General features: G+C 41.0%; 1 long non-coding RNA gene across 1 annotated transcript in view; it reads right to left on the reverse strand.

Moving 5' to 3' along the window:
- Positions 1 to 8453: 8453 nt before the first annotated feature.
- Positions 8454 to 12753, reverse strand: part of LOC114898710 — a 72648-nt gene continuing 68348 nt past the window's right edge. The window contains exon 3 of the long non-coding RNA XR_003794447.1: positions 8454 to 8523. This is a non-coding gene — a long non-coding RNA (uncharacterized LOC114898710). The remainder of the gene's footprint in view (positions 8524 to 12753) is intronic.

Here is a 12753-nt window from a genome sequence, read left to right on the forward strand (position 1 = left end):
AACAAACAAAAAAGCACACAAATGGCAGGGCATTCTTACTTCCCCATTCTCACCTGGTCCCAGTACTGAGGAGCAGAACTGGGCAGAGGGAAACCAAGACCAAGCTCCCCACCTTCCTGCCCAATGCGCTTTACAACCTGCCAGCTGCAGGCTGAAGCATCACAGCCAGGCTGAGGATGGTGGATGCAATTATCTCCCAGCCCTTTGAAGCTTCAGCCAGGAATATCTGCTGTCACTATCACATGTGATTATGACAGCAACGTCCTCCTGCAGAAGACAGAACTCTTTGTCCACCACCCTCCCTCTGTCACTGCCAGAGAGCAGGAAGTGGGGAGAGGGGCTGGCGCCCCTCTCCTCTTGGTCCAATTTCACACATTGGTTTTTCGGCACTAATAAATTGGTTACATTTGCCCCACATTTGGCAGGCGAGGTTTCTAATAACACTCTGATCCCTTCAGAGAACATGAATCACTGGCATGCGGGGGGCTCTGGTTACCTCCCCCCACTCTCTGCTGCTAAAGGTCCCACACATTAGCAGGGGTCAGGCGCTCGCCTGGGCCGGGGCAGAGTCTAGGACAAGGGCCATGGCTTCGAGGCACTGTCACGGAGCTCAAAGATTTTCCCTCAGAGGGAGAACAGATAACTTTGAGCCCAGGCAATGTGCAGCTTTCTTCAGCTGTCAATCCTACCTGGTTTGCATATAGATTGAGAAAACGTGTGAGATTTTACCACAAGAATCAGTCCAGAGAATTCGAGGCGGGGAGTGGGGGGTGGGTAGTGGGTGGAGAGGGGATGGGAGAGAAAAAAATGTGGGATGCAGATGTCTGAGAGTTATGTGCTGCCCCAGCACCACTTCCTTTGTGAAGCCGGGAATCTTGAGGGATGGATAGCCTGAAAGAGGACAGTGTACGTTTCTCAGAGGCAGCTTTTCTTCTTGAAGAGCAAGTAGGTGTGCAAAAGTTCCATGACCAAGGGGAAGTCGTGAGAAGAGGTCCAGAATTAGGAGGCAGCCACAATTGCAGCCTTGGCAGGACAAATAAAGGGATAAAAGAAGGGGAAAGAAAGAAGCTAAACAGAGCATGGGCAGGCCTGGGACAAACACAGGGAACAAACTAGGGGGAACCGAAGGAGAGAACAATGGAAAAAGAGAAAAAGAGAATCGAGAAGAGATGGAGAGGAAAGCAACTCAACTGAATCTGATAGATATTTTACGCTAACCTCCAGCTGGAGGAAAGAAGTGTTTTTACATAAAAAGTATACATCAAATCCAGTTCCTGCCCAAAGAGCTTACAGATCAGTTAAAAATATCGGCCACAAAACTCATCCTGGAACAGAATATGTCAGGACGTAAAACAGACATCAGTGCCATGAGAAAGAAGGGCAGAGGTTATCGTGGGGACGCTTAGTAGACGAGGTGGGTCCTGAGAGTCTTCTAGAAGGCAGGTGAGCTAGGCACAGGTGTGGGGTGGGGATTCCTGGTAGTACAGAGAGAGGAGAGGATGAGAGGGAGGAGGGGAACAGCGGGTAATGAAAAGACAAATAGAAAGGAAAGGAAAATGAAGTCTGCCACCCACAGCTGCCTTAGTTACCACACAAGCCACAACTACCTTTAACACTTTTATCCAAAGGAATTAGAATTAGAAACTTCCTATGGGATCCAGTAAACTCACCCCCAGCAGCTCAGCTCCAGGCCTGGAGGGAAGGAAGGGGAAGCAGCTCAGTGCACCCTGAGCAAAAACAGGCAACTATTCTCTCCTGAAGGCACCAGGCTGGCCTCAGACAGAGGTTCCCAGTCAACCCACCTAAGGTCACGGACACATCCCAGTCTCACCTGGTAGATTCCCAAGCGCCCTCTCTCTGTGCCATATCCTTCACTCTGTGATTTTCACATTCCCAGGAAGGAAGATCTTTTCCTTTTCTGTTTTTCCCAACTTTTTATTTTGAAAATTTTTAAATCTTCATGAAGGTTGAAAGAATGCCATACTGAACACAAGGGACACTTGAACTGTTTCACCAGTTATTAAAATTTGATTCCATATTCAGTGGTGTGCTGATAAACCTGGTCTCTGGGGGCAGGGGAGGAAGCCCTAGTTGTAGCATGTGCCAGTTTCTGTGGTGTAAAAAACTCTCACCATGACTGATTTCAAGCTAATTTTAAACCATTAGTTTAGCAAATGGCTTGCAAAACTCCTGAATATTTATCTGCTCTCAGGAGCTGGTAAGAGCCGGTTCCAGTATACCATATTTTTCCTGAACTATTTTAAATAACTTGCAGATATCATGGCACTGAACCAAATAATTTCAGCATGTGTCTCCTAAGAATAAGGACATTCTCAAACATAATCACAACATCATTATCACACTTAAGGGAAAAATTAGCAACATATTTCATAGTATTATCTAATATGCATTTCCTACTAAAATTTTCCAAATTGTTTCCCAAATGTCTTTCATAGCATTTTTTAAAAAATCAAGAATCCAATGAAGCCTCCATATTGCATATGGTGTTTGTTTGTTTGTTTGTTTGTTTTAATCTAATCCGACTGCTTTTTCAGCTACAGTTTTTTTATGACCTTGACTTTTTTGAAGAGTCCAAACCAACGGTCTATAGAATGTGCCACAGTCTGGGTTTATAAGGTTGTTTCTTATGGTTAGACTTAAGTTAAATATTTTTTAGTAAAAATAATCCAAAGGTGGGCTTCATATCAAAAGGCTTGAATAACGTCAGATTGTTCCACTATTGGCGATGCTCAGTTTGATCACTTAAAGTAATAACCACCAAATCTCTCCAAACCAAACCTTCTCCCCTTTGTAATTAATAATCTGTGGGGAAATATACTGATTCTGTGTGAACATCTTGTTTCTCAAGAACGTTTTACTCAGTGGTTAGCATCTGCTGATGGTACTTGCCTGAATCTATTATTACAGTAGGGGTTGAAATATAATGATTCTCTAATTCTATCACTTTTTCTGCATTTATTAGGTAGAATCCTTTTTTTTTTTTTAAGTTCTTTGTTTTTCAGTATGACTGTGGACCCATGGGATTTTTTCAAAAAAATTCAATGGATTTTAATCCATTACTGTCATTTTCTTTTTGATGTTCAAATTATTCCAAAGTTGGCCAGTGGGAACCACTCCAAGCAAGATCCTGTGTCCTTTTGACATGACCTCATTAATCTTTAGTATTTCCTTTCTTTCTGGCACACCAAGATTCCCCAGGCTCACTTGCGTTTGCCCTGCACCAGAAACAGAAGCAGTTAGTTCTTCAAAGAGCCCTGATTTCTTTAGTGGGAAATGATATTTAGAAATCAAGATCTGGGTGCAAGGTGTGCTCATTGCTGCAGTGGTGTTACTGCTTTTAGATCCTTTTGGTTGACATGGTCAGGGGGAAATACATACAGATATATATATATGTATCTGTGTGTGTGTAATTTATAAACAAAATATAATTTGTATATACATAATTTACAAATATATATATATATATACACACATACATATATACATATACACACATATTGAGTTCCCTAACCCCCAGTATCTCAGAATGTGATCGTATTTGGAGATAGGGTCTTTACAGAGGTAATGAAGCTAAAATGAAGTCATTAAGGTGGGCTCTAATGCACTATGACTGGTGCCCTTATGAAAAGGTGAAGCTTGGATACAAAGGCACATACAGAGGGAACATGATGTGAACACATAGGGAGAAGACGGTCATCTACAGGCCCAGGAGAGAGACCTGGAACAGATCCTTCTCTCACAGCCCCCAGAAGGCACCGAGCCTGCGACACCTTGATTTTGGACACGGCTGCCAGATTTTCTGTTGTTCAAGTCACCCAGTTTGTGGTACACTGTTATGGCAGCCCAAGCAAACCAATACACTACCATAAAAACTACCACAAATTTAGCAGCTTAAAACAACACATATTTGTTCTCTCACACTTCTGTCAAAGGCTGGTTATGAATCTCATCAGCGTAAAATCAAGGTATCAGCAGGGCTTTCTGGAATCTCTATGGAAGAATCTGTTTTCTTGCTCATTCAGGTTGTCGGCAGTATTCAGTTCCTTGTGGCTGGAGCATTAAGGTCCCCATTTCCTTACTGACTGTCAGCTGAGGGCTGTTCCCAGCTTCTGGAGGCCGACTGCATGCCTTTGCCCATGACTCCTTTGCTCCAACTTCAAGACCAGCAGTGGCAGGTTGAGTCCTTCTCACAACTTGACTCTCTCCTGCCTCTCCTTCCCTTACCTGCTCTTCTGCCTTCCTTTTACGTTTAAGGGTCCATGCAATTTCACTGAGCCCACTCAAGATAATCTGGAATAATCTCCCTAAATTAAGAATTAATCTTAATTCTATCTGCAAAGTTTCTTTTACCATGCAAACACAGGTTCCAGATGTGGACAACTTGGGAAGGGGGGCGTTATTTTGCCTACTACATGATGACATCAATACATTTAGTTATTTGCTTTGTCCAACAATATGCATAGAATAGTTTTAGGATTCCAATAGCATTATAATTATTAACAAATAACCAACTAAGTAAAATTAAAATTTCTTTGAAGTCCTTTTTATCCCTACACTGAGAAACTGCACATAGAGCACTATGTTCAGAATTTTACTTGAATCCTTTTCTCTGTGTGGTTAGATTGTCAATTTTTTTTTTTTTTTTTGGGGTACGCGGGCCTCTCACTGTTGTGGCCTCTCCCGTTGTGGAGCACAGACTCTGGACGCGCAGACTCAGCGGCCATGGCTCACAGGCCCAGACGCTCTGCGGCATGTGGGATCTTCCCGGACCGGGGCATGAACCCGTGTCCCCTGCATCGGCAGGCGGACTCTCAACTACTGCGCCACCAGGGAAGCCCTAAATTGTCAATTTGATAAACAATTTGATGCATTTGTTTCTGTTTGTATTAAAATGTAAAGTTTATTTTATTTTTTATCTTTTCACACAATTTTATTTTGTGAATAAGTAAAACATTTATACCACTTAGAAGCCAAAACTATTCGGAAAGATATACCTAGAGAAGGCTCATTTGCATCCCTAATCCAACTCCTAAATTCCAAGGACTGGTGTGCTGGGAGCCGGCTTCTCTGATTGCTGTCACTGATGCTATGTAAGTCAAATCTTTGACACATTGATAGCAAATATCCAAGTACAAATCCATCATCATTTTCATCAATTACAACCACTTATTGCAGATCAATTACTGAGAACAAAAAAGAACAGAGCAGTCCCTGTCCCAAGGTATGAGAGTCTCCTTGAATAGACCTGGAATGCTGCAGAACAGGTGAGGGAGGCTCAGTACCTGATGAAAGGTTTAACTACATGGAGGTTAGGGCCTCAGGATGATCCCCCATTGATTAGGGTCCTGGAGAAAGGCTTCATGGAGGACGTAAGACTTGATTCAGAGCACTCTAAGAAAGGAAAATGGCATGAGCAAAGGCAAAGAGGTATGTTCCAGACTGGGGAACAATTAGCCAACCAGCTTGGAGGAGTGGAACAAACACTTGAGCTGGAACTTGGTAAAAGGCATCCAGGTTCAAATGCTGCCATGTAACCATAGGCAAGTCATCACTCAACCTTTACATTTCTCAGTTTCCTCAACTAAAAATGGAAATAAGGCTAAGTAGTAAGCCATTCTCAGAATAATTTGATAGTAACAGAGTTTCTTTATGGAGATACTGGGGGTGGGGAGCATGGAGCTGGAGAATCAGGTCTGAAGCAGATAACGAAGGACCTTCATTACCAGGCTAAGAAGTTTTAATTCTATATTATAGGAGCCAGTGGGAGGATTTTCTTTTCATAAGTAATAAATGAATTTATTGTTTTTAAACAATATAAACTGTGGTTAATAATATGATAGATATTTATTTCTGCAAATTATTGGGTTGGCTAAAAAATTCATTCAGGTTTTTCTGTAAGATCTTATGGAAAAACCCGAATGAGCTTTTTGTCCAACCCAATACTTTTTAAAAAAATTAAGCCATATGTACTAATGATATTTCCATGCTAATACTTTTTCTCCTTAACCAATGCATAAGTATTTCACAGGATAAATTAATAAAACCTATTTAGCAGTTTCCCTACTGAATACATAGGGGGGTTTTTGTTTGCTTTTTAAAGATTTTTTTGGTGTGGACCATTCTTAAAGTCTTTATTGAATTTGTTACAATATTGTTTCTGTTCTATGTTTTGGTTTTTTGGCTGCGAGGCATATGGGATCTTAGCTCCCTGACCAGAGATCAAACCTGCACCCTCTGCATTTGAAGGTGAAGTCTTAACCACTGGACCACCAGGGAAGTCCCCATAGGTTGTTTTTAATTTTACAACATTACAAATAAGGTAGTAATGTATATCATTGTACAGTAACCCTTGTGCCCTTGTTCACACAAAGGTACCTCCTTAGGAAGGGTATTTCTTACAGTGGCTCTGAAATCTCAACATGCATCAGAATCACCTCTCCAGGTGATTTGTTGAACCACAGATCCTGGATGCCACTCCCACAGTTTCTGATTTAGTAGCTTAGGGGTTGCACCTGAAAATTGCTCAGGTGATGCTACTGTTGTTGGCCTAGCTCAAACTTTGAGAACTGTCTTTCTATACGATTGATTCCTAAAATTAGAGTTGTTGGGTAAAAGCATATGCAAATTTTTCACTTTAATGAATCCTGCACATTATCTTCCACAAAAATTGTATCAGTTTACTTCCCCACCTACAGTGCATGAGCATGCCCTTTCTCACACCCCTGGAAACACAGGCTATTGTAACTCTTTTACTTTTTTTGCTAATTGAATGGTAAAAAAATAGAATCTTGGGAGATAAGATTGATGTTTTTTAAGGGTACAAACTTACAATGAGTAGCAAATAAGCCATAGTGATCAAATGCAAGTATAATGAATATAGACAACAATACTGTACTATAATTATGTAATGATAAATATAGCTACAAAGGCAATCATACTACAATATATAAATGTATCAAAGTAACATGTTTTAAATTTACACAATGTTATGTCAAATATATTCAATTTAAAAAAATGGAATAGAATCTCATTATTGTTCTCTTTTACACTATCCTGAATACCTTTTCATTATTTTTTACTGTAACTTCTAGTTTTTTATCTTATAAGAATAATGTTTATTGCCAAAAATTTAAAAGCTCTGAATAAGCAAAAAGAAAATAAAGTCATCCATGATTCCACCACACATAGATCACCCATAGTAACACGGGGTGTATTTTGTAACTTTTTTTTTTCATTTAATAACATGCTGTGATCATTTTTTCCATATCATGTCATTAACTGTTCTTCTCCAACATCAGCCTAAATGGATGCATCATACCAATGGAATGTTTCTGAATGGGAACTGACACTTACAAAATGACTCTGGGAAGACTGATCTAGGAGCAAGATTTAGAATGGGAAAAGCCTGGAGGCAAGGAGAAGTTAGGAAATTATTGAAATAATACAGGAGAGTGGTGACAGTGCAATTAGACGACAAGGAATGAATACAGGAAACATTAGGAAGAAAGAGTCAACAATCTTGTGAGCATCCATGGTGGAGTGTGAGGAACAATTCAAAGCTAAATCCAGCGGGAGTACCCTGGTTTCAGAATCATAAACTTGAGATGCCTTGAAAGGGACAGAGATCATCCTTCCTATCTTTGATCCATTAATTTATCTCAGTGTAAAGGTTTAGGGGATGGAAGTTAACTTTATAGAGGACGAACTTCATTTAGGAGTGCAGCAGTCTTGAAATCCCAGAGCCCAGTCTTCACGCCTCATTTCAATGCAGAGAATAATTATTTGAGAGACTATGGTGAGGTGGAAAGACCACATTCTTGAGTATTAAAAGGAGGGCATAGGGCTTCCCTGGTGGCGCAGTGGTTGACAGTCCGCCTGCCGATGCAGGGGACACGGGTTCGTGCCCTGGTCCGGGAAGATCCCACATGCCGCGGAGCGGCTGCACCCGTGAGCCATGGCCGCTGAGCCTGCGCGTCCGGAGCCTGTGCTCCGCAACGGGAGAGGCCACAACAGTGAGAGGCCCGCATACTGCAAAAAAAAAAAAAAAGAGGGCATTGTGCAGCGTCTTAACCTCCTTGAATTTTTTTGTCTGTAAAATGAGAATGATAATATTTACTTCATTGAGTTGTCAGAATTAAAAGAGAGGATATATGTGAAACGCTGGTCCACAGCCAGCAAATGTTTAAGAAGTGGTGGTTTCTTTCATCACTGTAAGAATAGCAATAATGTGAAGTAACAACATCCCTATAAATTACCCCACAACTTGGCTCCTAAATGAAGGAGTGTTCGTGGACAACCTAGGCAAGTCTGTTGGACAATGAAATGAAACTCATCAATGAAATGAAGTTAACTCTGAAACAGTCCCTTTTGTAAGTAGCCGTCTGCAGTGGCATGCAGAGTGGGCTGCGGCTTACCTCTTGAGCTGAAGCTCTGGGGATGTGCTGTGGGGTGGCTGGAGATATTCCGTGTGTGCTGGATTCCTCCAGAGGTTGCCTGAGAACACTGCAGAGATGTGCACAACAGAAGCAATGAGGAGTTTAAATCAATACTGACAGACTTGGTCCTTTTTCTTCTCTCCTTCCCCTTCTACCAGCTCACAAGGAACTCAGGCTCAATATTTAGCTCTAGCCTCAGGGTACGGGTGCTGATTGTAATAAGTCTGCAGGCAAATCAATCTCTCTCAGTTGTGATCTCCCTTCCTTAAAGTGGGGATGTTACTTCCTAGAGTAAGTCTGAGAAGCAAATGGGGTATTGCATTTGAAAGTGCTTAGCAGGGTATCCAAGAGGAGTGGACACTTACTGTTGAGTTTCTTCTGGGAACCTCTCTAAGGCTACCTCTCTATAGGCCAGCAGTAAGTAAACCATGCCAGAAAATGTAGCTGTTTCAGCTGCTTGGCAACCACTTAGTGTATGATTAACAGAGGCACCAGAAAAGCCATCACCCTCCCCGCTCCCCAACCACCCCCTCCAGCAAACTCTCTGACATAGCAAGAAACACGAAATATCTACCCTCCTAACTTAACTCTTGTCCCTCGAGGTTGAGGAAAAGAAAACTTAAACTCAATCACCAACACCCCATTTGCCTTAGGTGACATGAAACGCATTTCTGCATGGCAGTCAACAAATGTTTCACCAGAGAACGTGGTGCTCTGCCAGAGAAAGTGAACCAACGTTGATGCATCCACTATCTACTCCTATAGGTCAAGCCCTCTTATATGAGCTGTATAATCTTATTTACACAAGCCCACAGGCATTATTATACTAATTTATCAGATGAGGAAACAAAGACTCAGAAAGATTGAGATGCACAGCATAATAGGTGGTAGCTACCTCCCCCTTTTCCATATTTCTTTTAATTTAGTTTCCCAACATATGTTCCTATCATCTTGGTTACTTTACAGACCAACAGTCTTCCAGCCCACGTGAAAGAAGAAGCAATAAAGACCATATTTCCATCTTTGGATCTGTCCAGTTTCATCCAATCCTAAACTAGTCACAAGTTAAATTCCACACATGCAGTGTTAAACTCTACTATCCACTATAGTATTAAACTCTGTAGCTTTACTATGTACTATCAAGCCTACATTGATGAGACAGTGAACAGGAGAGAATTAAATTTTTAAGTTAAAACCTGACTTGTTTACTCACTTGCTAAAAACAAATTTTCATACAGGATGAACCAGTTCCTGAATTTTTTTTCTTAAAAGACCATTATGTTTTTAAGATGAAATGAATGGAAATGTGCTGTTTCCTGCTGCCCTGTCTCCCTGCTCCTTTTCTCTTTCTCACCGTGTGTGCGTCTGTCACGGGTTTCTTCTGTCCAGAGATGCTCACAGCTGTTTCCCTTCCTCTGTCTTAAGCTCTCTAGAGCAGCTTTCATTCTTCTACCTCAGCACGCCTGGGGCCACGTGGAAACTCCCCCACGGTATGATTGCTTCCACACTTTTCTAGGCTTTAAAGAGTATCAGCTGAGAACAGCTTATTGATCCCAAGTGGGGAATCCTCCCTGGCAGAGCAATTTGCAGTTGATGAAGGAATGTTGAGGCAGCCTTCTCTTCTTCTGGCCCCCACCTCCACACCCCACCTGCAGGCTGACACCCTCCAGCCCAGAGCTTATCCTAGCTAGTGCCTCCTTTTCTAAGTATTTCTGTGGAAGCTGACTTTTCTTTTTCAAACACTGATCAATTTTTTTCTTATCGAAGTATAGCTGATTTAAAAGATTGTTAATTTTAGACATACAGCAAAGTGACTCATTTATTTTTTTCATATTATATTCCATTATAGGTTATTACAAGATATTGAATATAATTCCGTGTGCTATATATAGTAAATCCTTGTTGCTTATCTATTTTATGTATAGTAGTTTGTATCTATTAATCCCATACTCCCAATTTGTCCCTCCCTCTCTCCCTCCCTCCCTCTCCCCTTTGGTAACCATAAGTTTATTTTCTATGTCTGTGAGTCTGCTTCTGTCTTGTATAGAAATTCATTTGTACTATTTTTAGATTCTACATATAAGTGATATCATATAGTATCGCAATATTTATCTTTCTCTCTGACACTTCACTAAGTATAATATTCTCTAGGTCCGTCCATGTTGCTGCAAATGGCAATATTTCATTCTTTTTTACAAATGAGTAATATTCCATACACACACACTCACACACACACACACACACACACACACACACATCTTCTTAAGCCAATTGTCTGTCGATGGGTATTTAGGTTGTTTCCATGTCTTGGCTATGGTAAATAGCAGACACTGATCATTTGAACCACATGATCATTCCAGTTTTAAATTAGACCTCTATCTAGTTTAGAAGTTTTATTTTGAAACCCAAATATGGAGAAGAATCCGTTGCTTCCCAAGTGCTTAAGTCCCAGGAGACATGGATTATACATGCTCAGGTAGCATCATACCTTCTGCTACCCACCAACAGAAAGGCGGTGGCGGGGCTTTTGAACATGTTATTCTCGGTTAACAGGGACCTGCTGTGGTCTTGTCAGTGCTCAGCACCGAGTGAAGGAACGAGGAAGGTAGCAAGCAGTGTTGGAGTGCTCACTTTGCTCCAGGCACTATGCTAGTCATGGTCAAATATGGGGTTTTATTAATCCTGTCCATAACCTCTCTAGAAGATTCAGCCTCACACTCCTAGAAAATGAAGACTTTCCAAGGACCTTTCTCGTATCATCACTATTTTATCAATGAAAAAACTGAGCTCAGAGAAGTTAAATGGTTTGCACAAGCCCACGCAGCAAACAAGTGGCAGCAACACAGGCAACCCAGTCCTCTGCCTCCAGGTTCAATGCTCTTTCCGTTTCTCCACCACTGGCAAGGGTTCCATTGACTCAAAATTCACACTGGAGATAAAGTCAGTGTGTTGGATTTTCCATTTTGGTACTGCGATGTCTGCCATTATTTTATTTGGTCAACATTCCAAAGGTGATGCTCCTTTTCAGCCCAGGTACTGACTATGAATGCAGCTGCCTGGTTTGCAGCCTCAATATTCAAACCCTCTGGATCCCCTTAGCCCACTTTCATAATGACAGGCTTTCCCTTCACAAAATAGAACTTTCATTAAGCAGCAACACTACAGATTTACTTATATTAGCATAAGTTCACATTTTAAAAGGCTAATAAAATTTGGAGCAAGATTAAAAAAAATAAGAGTTAAAAACAAAGATGAGTTAACCTCTTAAACTTAAACCTTTCCCTCTTTCCATACTCTGCTTCAAAAAGGAGTGGTTAACTGTTCTTTTCAGCTAGAGTATTAACGTCATAAATTATTCTTCTTCCTGACACTCAGTCTGCCGCAGGATTTTTCCTCTAAGGAAATATGTCGCTGCTAGTCAACAAGAAAGACTGTTCTTTGCTTTTCAGTGTGTGCCCTTTCTCCTTTATATAAAAGGCTTTTTGTTATTATTAAAAGTGGAACCAAAAATCCTAACCTATAACAGAATTAAATTTTACAATACATTGAAATAAATCATCATACAGGTTTTAGAGACATTATAGAATTCGTTCACAAGTATTCAGACCATCTAAAATAGCCTCCCTCCCATGAATGTTTCATCAATACCTCTGTTCCAGTATCTTTTCATCTCTTTGGTGAGTAATTTCTAAAGCATTGTTTACTCACTCTTCCAGAACAATGGCCCCAGAACCAAATGGCAGACCAAAGAATACAGTGAAATCAATAAAGTGTAGTAGGTGGTGCTCAGGGTGAAAACATCTAGAGAAGTGACAAAAGATACACCAATTGGCCAGTCATTCTGCAAGAATTTACTGTGTGCTTGTTTGATCTAGGCTATTTGATTGCAGGACCAGCTAGTTTAAATAAAGAAGGAGATAGTTGTAAGGATATCAAGATCTCAGGTGAATTGGAGCTGGAAATTGGAAGGCCACTGGGGGCTAAGACAGCTCTTCGCCCACCTTGCTCTCTGTGGGACAGCACAGTGAGGCACAACAAGCATGACAGCATAGATAAAACTTTCAAGTCCACGGTCTGCCACTTCCTAATTAATCTGGACAAGTTAACTCTCAATGTTGATTTCCTAATCTGTAGAATGGGGATAATAACTACCTCAAAGGGTTACAGTGAAGATTAAACGAGACGATGTTTGCCAAGTGTTTGGCACAGGACAGTACTCAGAAAATGCTAGTTTCCTTTTGCCCTCGTTTGTGCGAGGCTGTATACCAAGTTTAGAAGCATCACATCTAAAAACAGT

This window comes from Monodon monoceros, unplaced genomic scaffold (assembly GCF_005190385.1).
Source record: "Monodon monoceros isolate NGI ecotype Baffin Bay Population unplaced genomic scaffold, NGI_Narwhal_1 Super_Scaffold_18, whole genome shotgun sequence".
In the NCBI taxonomy this organism is placed as follows: Eukaryota; Metazoa; Chordata; class Mammalia; order Artiodactyla; family Monodontidae; genus Monodon; species Monodon monoceros.